An 8,021-nucleotide genomic window follows, 5' to 3' on the forward strand; every position below is an offset into this window, starting at 1 on the left:
TTCTTCTTCTTCTTCTTCTTCTTCTTCTTCTTCTTCTTCTTCTTCTTCTTCTTGGTGCACCTTTGACCAAGCTGGCATCATGCTGGGTTATACATGTAGTGCCCATGACCTTGGTTCCACTCTCAGATACGGTTGTTGGGGAGTTTCTTAGCCTCTGCTCTTACTTTTCACAGACCTATTGGAGATGGATGTTCAGCTTTTGTGCTGACCTTTTGATTGATTTCAAGTGAAGGGCACAACGGAAAAACAAGCGATGCCAGGTTTTTGCAGTTCCGAGATAATTGAAAAACAAACTTAAAAAAAATAATTAAAAACTTATAACTCTTTTTCTGCTACAATGATCTCTCCACTGTTTACACTGACTTCAGGCATGACCATTTGCGTTGACAATGAGACATTTTCGCAGTCCTCGTGTTATGGGTGTTTCGGTGAGAGCAAAGTAAAAAATTATGTAGCAAACTGACAGCTCTGGTTTTTCCCTTGTAAGTTGTTGGCAAGGTCTCCATCTTCTAGGAAATCAATGAATTGTGACTTACTTTACTCATTTGTGAATACTAACAAAACTAAATGATTTAAGCAAGAAAACAGCCCACCGTTTTGTAATATTTACTATGTTTATTTTAATTTGATCTAATATTCATTTTTGGGTGACGACTCTCAGTCATTAGACTCTTGTGTGGCACTAGGTCCTCCAGCATGAGGCATTTCGGAGAAAAGCTGCCGGGCCAGGACGTCTTTAGGACCTTCATGTCTGCATATTTGGCAACTTTGATGGTCAGCAGGCTCTTATAGAGGGGTTTCAGGGGCTGGATTCTAGCAGTGTGCTTCTTTTCCAACAGCTTCATAATGATTGCTGTGTGAAACGGACCATTCCAGCTTTCTCTATACATGTACTGCATTAGCTGTGGGTGGGCCTGTGAGATGTAGATTTCAAGCACAGGTCGAGTATAAGGCAGGAGACTTGGTAGTTCGCTTTAAAGTTAACTGACACATTTTGGAGTACGGCTTGTGTCATCTCCACCATCTTGAGCAGCGAGGGTTTCCAAAGGGCTGCTTTGAATTGCTCCACCCAACTGGCTGGCACGTCTACAGTGACCTTCTCATTCACCACTGCTAGATCTATGTCTTTGTCGCATTCCATGTAGCTGTGGCCTATCACTGGAAATGAGGTTTTCACTTGTTCGTACCTTTCCTGGTAGACAACAACATGACAGAGAAACCAGATCATCGTCTAGTTCTTGTTCTGGCCTGCGCACGAGTTTCATGAGAGCTGGCAGAATGTGTGGAAAGTAATGTAGCGGCATGCTGGCCGCAACGTCTCCACCCTTTTTGCCGACTGTCTCGTAACAGCACAGGTGTATGTATTGTATGTATAGTATAAGGTTTTACGGCGCTCGCAACTGCTAAGGTCATATGAGCGCGCTGCACAGGTGTACTGTTTCATCCCTAAGAGGATATATATATATTTTTTTTTTTTAAAGGAAAAGAAAGATTCCTGCTAACGAATGTACAAATTGTTTGCCGAGATGTTTGAGCAACCCAAGTTCTTCGAAAAATCAAAGGTGAACGTAACATGGGTGCCGATGAATGATTTTCCAGTTTAGCAGCGATAATAACAACAGTGCGGGGATTCGAGCCTCAGCTCAGTTCGACATTGTGTCCTTGGGAAAGGTGCTATACATGATGAATTTCTTATTTGGCTCGGTCCTTTCGGGGATGGACTTTAAACTCGGAAGTCTTGCCTCTTAAATAACCTAATAATAGTATTGACAGGGGCGTTAAGCCTTTACCATTCCACAATTTTTCACTGAAATATGACCACTGATTGGTCACAAAGGGACGCAACAAATAAAAGTATGTTTGACATCGCTGGTTCTTCCATTGTTAGCTTAGTTGTTTTTTTCCGTATGTGACTTAGATGGACCCAGCCAAGCATCATGCTGGGACAATAATCCAGAAAATGAAAAAAACCTGACATCACTGTTTTTTCCCTTGTGACCTTCAAGTGTGTAACGGGCTCTAAACCCAAAGGGCTGCAAGCCATGTCAAGTTTTCGTTTTCTGAGACTGGCAGGCTTTGTATTGTCTTACATTAAAAAAACCCCCACAGCCTTACAAGAATCATACATTTAAAAACAAGAAACGCTCTGAAAACGGAGTTGGAGAAATATAAACTTATTGATTAAACATAGACAATTTCAAGTTCATCGACCTTACTATTGACAAAAGAACACGAGGGCAAATTTTTCAGTTACTGTTTTGTATAAAAGTACTTGTAAAATGCCATGAACTGTTTGTACACGGAAGTACGCGCTACAACAATTATGATATATATATATATATATATATATATATATATATATATATATATATATATATAATATATATATATATATATTATAATGGATGAGGGTGAGGGTGATGTTAAGATCAGTTGTGTATGAGGCTTGGTGGGCTGATGTTAGTCTGGAAATCTGGCAGGGTGGCTGGCTGGCTAGAACACTACATGTACTAATGAACAGCTTGAAAAATGTGTATATTTTTCTATAATATGTATAATGTTTGGGTGTGGTGGGGGTGAGGTGAGGTGATGGTGAGGTTGTGTTACCGTATTTTGATGAGCTTTTGAAATACCTGTACTCCTTTACTTTGGGTTTGCTATAAAGGCAAGATTTACAAGAAGATGTCCTAATTAAGCTATGGAAATGCTTTAATGGCAAATGCTTCCCCTTCATCGAGAATGACAGCAGAGCCAAATTCTTATACCCTGAGCGCCAATTGTGACGAAGGAGATAATTCTACTAAGATGGTACTTCCTATGTGACTGCTGTTGTTATTTCATTTTACCTGTTGCCAATTAAGGTTTTGGGGTCTGGTCCTCTGGTCCACCCTGCCATCAAAGTGCTCATTAGTACGGAGCTTTAGGCACATTCCAGTGTGTAGGAATTGATAAACGCCACCCAACACCTGGAATTAAAAAGTAAATTCTTCAGTGTTTACCGTACTATATTAAACAAGACATTCACAGGATCTGAGTGACAGTATGAAGCGGAAAAAAGTGTTCGAGGTATTCAAGGATATAACAGAATATGCCCCTCCTTCCCTTCCAGCTAGACAATGACCAACAGATGGGGAGACAAAGAAATGTAGTGCCCCGAGCACACGCTTAGGAAGCCAGTTCTCATTGCGACTGACAAGACAAGGCCTAAGACGGAATCCTCAGGGGAGCAGGAAGAGAGGAAGTTAAGATCTATTTGGGAACGGGATCTGGAGGCAGATCTGATAAAAAAAAGGGAGTTCTCCTTTAACTTACTTTCGGCAAGTCAGCTCTATTACTATTAACGCTGTTTACTATGGCCATTCTGAAAGTGAGAAGAATAGCTGGCTTAATGCGATGGGAAGTCAAAAAGTAATGCAAGTTGTTCGCTATTTTGCACAATTGTATACCAAATATTATGACATTCAGCTCACAAGTACATACTTGCATATTAGCCTACTTTCTTAAATTCCAAACGGTTAGAATGCAATTTCTTCGATTTTTGCGTGAATCATATCACATCAAAATTTACTGCCCTCATCAAGACACTCACAAATCTAGGATTTAAAGTAAACTAGCGAAACTCGGGCAATTTTCTTTCACCAGGAACTGTCCAGATTTGTTGATAAACGGAGCAAATATTCCTACCATAACTTAATAAAATATTCGATAAATTTCTTCAGTTTAAGGAACACAGACTTGAAAAATATGACAAGGGAATTAAAACTCTTAATCTTTTGAAGAATGCGGAAAAAAGCGAGGGGGGGGGGTTAATGAGAGAATTGAAACATTGATATACAAAAATCTGATACTGCCAAGACTAGCCTATGGAAAGGAAATATACAATCAGGGAGCAAAAGGTCAACGAAAGAAACTGGACATCATACAGACTTCAGCCTTAAGAGTAATCACCAATTCTACACGCGCTGCAAAGCAGCTTAGCTTCATCAGTCCTAACAGCACCCCTCCTTTTAGGGTAAGAAGACAAGAAATCAAGGGCATCGAATGAGTAATGATAAAGTAAACACCGCTAGGAACGCCCACAGGGACAGAATAATCAAGATCGCAAACTAACATTTCAAAAGCAAAAGCTGCAATGTGGAAAACGCAAAAGCGATAGTGAGAATCTCGAAAATTAGAAAACATAATATTATGTCTACTACACTTAAACAAGAACTGCCTAGAGTGGAAATATCAGTGAGCTTAGTGTGGACCGATACTAAAGAATAAAATAAAAAGAGAGTGAAGACAGATACGCATCAATGAAAAATATTACCTTAAAACATTATATAAATGATTTATTATTCCTTGTCAATATTTCACTGATGGATTCAAAGAAGATGAACGCACTGGGTGAGGAGTCTCATGTAAAAAAAAAAACCCCAAGCAAAACCAAAGCAGCAACAACAGCAGCAGCAGCAACAACAACAACAACAACAACAACAACAACAACAACAACAACAGCAGCAGCAGCAACAACAAAAACAATAACAACAATAAAAACAATAAAAACAACAACCACAACAACAACAAAATATTCGGTCACATTCACGAATAACAGATTATGTGTCTATTCTTTCTGCTGAATCAATGGCAATACAAGGAGCAATAAACAAAACGGGCTTCCAGAACAGAGTTGGACACAGATAGTCTTATATTCACTGATTCTCTCTCGATCGCCTTATCACCTACGGGACCAAAGAGAAATCATGTAAGATTTGACGCTCTCCAAGATATAATTGAACTACAGGAACAATCGATAACTGACAGAAAAAGAATAACCATTACATGAACAGGTATAGTGTATTGGGATATCATCACATTGTGGAAGAGAAAATAGAGAGGAACAAGATAGCTGACAGATTTTAGACAAAGGAGTAATGTAAAAGAAATAACAAATAAATACAAAGCAAGGACCCTGGACCCTCCAAAATTGAAAATCTGTCCCTCGATAGGGAAAACATATTTCAAACTGAATGGACAAACTGGAAAATAGGTACATTCTTAAAAAAAGATAGTACTAAACATGGCTAAGTTAGCATACAAACTGTAGATCTAATACATTATTGAGAAGTAACTTGAAAGCAAGAATCACCATACTCCTTTATCAAAAGAAACCAAATATGTGACCAATGCCCCCCAAATACTATCAATTGATTACGTACCCTTGGACCGTTTTGTTTTAGCAGTACATGTACCAAAATGCGGGAAGGGATCAATCGAAACAGGGAGGCATTTATTACAAAATAATGATCTATAGGCCTATCTAAAAGGGAAGCAATAAAGCGAAACTTCTTCGGTTAAAAAAATAATATAAGAAATAAATAAAAAAGAATAACCTACATTAAACAGACAATCTTTTGATTTTGAAAATACCCTATATTACAATCTTTCTTTTAACCTGGTGAAAAAGAGTCATTTGTTTGTTTGATTTTTGGACCCATTGGAGACGCAGGTGTGAAAAAAGGGGGGGGGGGGGGAGAGAATAGGTAAATAAGCAGCTTAAGGCTTCAGGAAAGGTTTCCCGTTTAATCTAATTATCTATTTACCTATTTGTTTATTTTGTTTTATTAATATTAATTTTATTAGTAGTAGTAGAAATTAATTGTTTTTGCATCATATTTCCGCTCCATAAACCAGAAGGAGACTGATTTTATTGACATGACTCAAAAAAAAAATAATCAAAGGAAAAGTTGACTTTAACATCTGATTCCCTTTTTGAACCACAAGAATAGCGATCTGGGGGATACAACCCCCGAAATGTACGGACTGAAAGACTTAATGGAACCTTTTCACACAAAGCGCATTATGATCAACAACATTGCGAGTTCCTAAATTGCTGTCAGAATGGCAGTGTATTCATTTTCTTAACATTACGATTACTGTCAATGTGTTATTGTTAGTTATTACTACTATTGTCCGAATTTTTGTACCGACCAGTAGATATATAGGCAAATTCCAAGTTCAAAGTAAACAGATTCAGGGTGCATAAAAACTAATGGGAAAATGATAATAAATTCTCTACAAATAAATGATTAATAATCTGGTCTGGTCTGTTTGAAAATGAGAAACCCCCTGTAACATCCATAATAGACTTCAAAATGTTTACAAAGACAAGGCTCTAGATTTTGGCATTATTGTTTGGTGGGCCTTGAAGGCATTTTAGCAAAGGACAGGTGGAGGAAAAAGAGGTGTTGTCTATGTGCTTGTCAAACACGTTGACCCAATCGACCTTCAAGCTGTGTGAACACTACCAACAAGGCAAAGACAGAACAACTGATAAGGGCCGACAGGCGAATTTCACTTGGTGCACTAGCAGCAGGCATAGAGGTTAGTCACGGGAGTGCTTATAACCTTGTTAAATCAATTGGGTTTTCCCAAGCCTGTGCCCGATGGGTTCCGAGGCAATTGACCCCTGAGCACAAGACTGGGAGGGTGCGTTGCTGTAATTGAACTCGTGGAACTCAGTGAACGAGACAGTAAGACTCAATATCGGAGACGAGACACGGGTTCTTTACTATGAATCAGAAACGAAGAGATAATCAATGGAATGGCGACATCCCAACGCCTCTCGTAAAAAAAAAAATCAGATCAGAGAAATCAGCCAGAAAAATCATGACAGTCATGTTTGGGAACGTTCCTGACATGCATCTCAAAGATTTTTATTTTTACTACGAAGATCAACTGTCAACTCTGAAGCCTATAATTACCGTACTAAAGTATTGAAACGTCTGAAAGCCAGAATTCGACAAGAGAGACTATATTATTTGGACATGGAAAGTGTACTTTTTCACCATGACAATGCCCGTCCGCAAATGAATGCCAAAATAAGGAGACAATCACCTCGTTTAGATGGAAAACGCTGGCGCACCCAGCTTAATTCTTCTTCTGATTTGGCACATTCAGACTTTCACGAAAGGCTAAGTAATCAGCCTGCTCAGTTACACGATGTTGACATATTATGTGGACTCACTAAAAGGCGGACAGTGGCTATCGAACGAAAAAAAATGACTGAAGAAAGAGAAATCTGATTCTCAGATGCTCCCTTTCAATTTGAGGTATGATAGTTGCAATTCCTATCTTTTTTTCAAAGTAATAAACGAACTTGCATTATTCATTGACTCCCCTTGTATACAGATCTTGTATGTGTGTGTTGGGGGTGGGGAGGGGCGATAAACACTAAATTAAAAACAATGTGGGTAAGTAACAGTTTTCGATGAATGGTCTTTGTTCGTTTTCTTTGAAAAGCCAAGATTAATAAGCTTTCCTAGTCTCAAGGCATCCTCGTTTATTTCTAAGCACCGAACCTTTCTCTGTTGGTGACACACAATAATAAATGTAAACAACATAAAGTACAACATCTAGTTATGAATTGTGTCTAGATTTAAGGGGGTGAATGTGATAAGTACAATCTTGTATGGAGCCAGAGAAAAAAGAGATGATTACAGGAATGAACAAATCAAGTCAATCATTTACACTTGGATTTCTGGATGTACGGACAATTGATCACCAACTCTGGACGATGCAAAAAGATGGTTGGATTAACAACATACAGAAAAGAAGTTATGAATTAGAAAATTACACGCTAGGTACATGTACTAGCTTTTCCCTGTTCTTTCAGATTGTTGATAGGTACAAATTCCCAAGGATTGGCCCGTCATAAAAATAATTATCAAAAAGATATGTGAAAAACAAATCATTGAACGACACTCAATTAAACAAATGATTTAGTAAAACATAATGCAAATATCACTTCGTACACGTTGTAATGAGCAACAATACTGTATGTGAAAACGGAATATTTTTTAAAACATCACAGCCAAGTGGAATTGTAAATATTTTACTTGGATCTGGACTCAAAATATTGTTGACAAATAAATAAGCTTACATGAATGAAAATATACACAAACATAGTCTTTCTCTGCTTCCGTTATACACACACACACACACACACACACACACACACACACACACACACACACACA

Source organism: Aplysia californica, unplaced genomic scaffold (assembly GCF_000002075.1).
Source record: "Aplysia californica isolate F4 #8 unplaced genomic scaffold, AplCal3.0 scaffold00303, whole genome shotgun sequence".
In the NCBI taxonomy this organism is placed as follows: Eukaryota; Metazoa; Mollusca; class Gastropoda; order Aplysiida; family Aplysiidae; genus Aplysia; species Aplysia californica.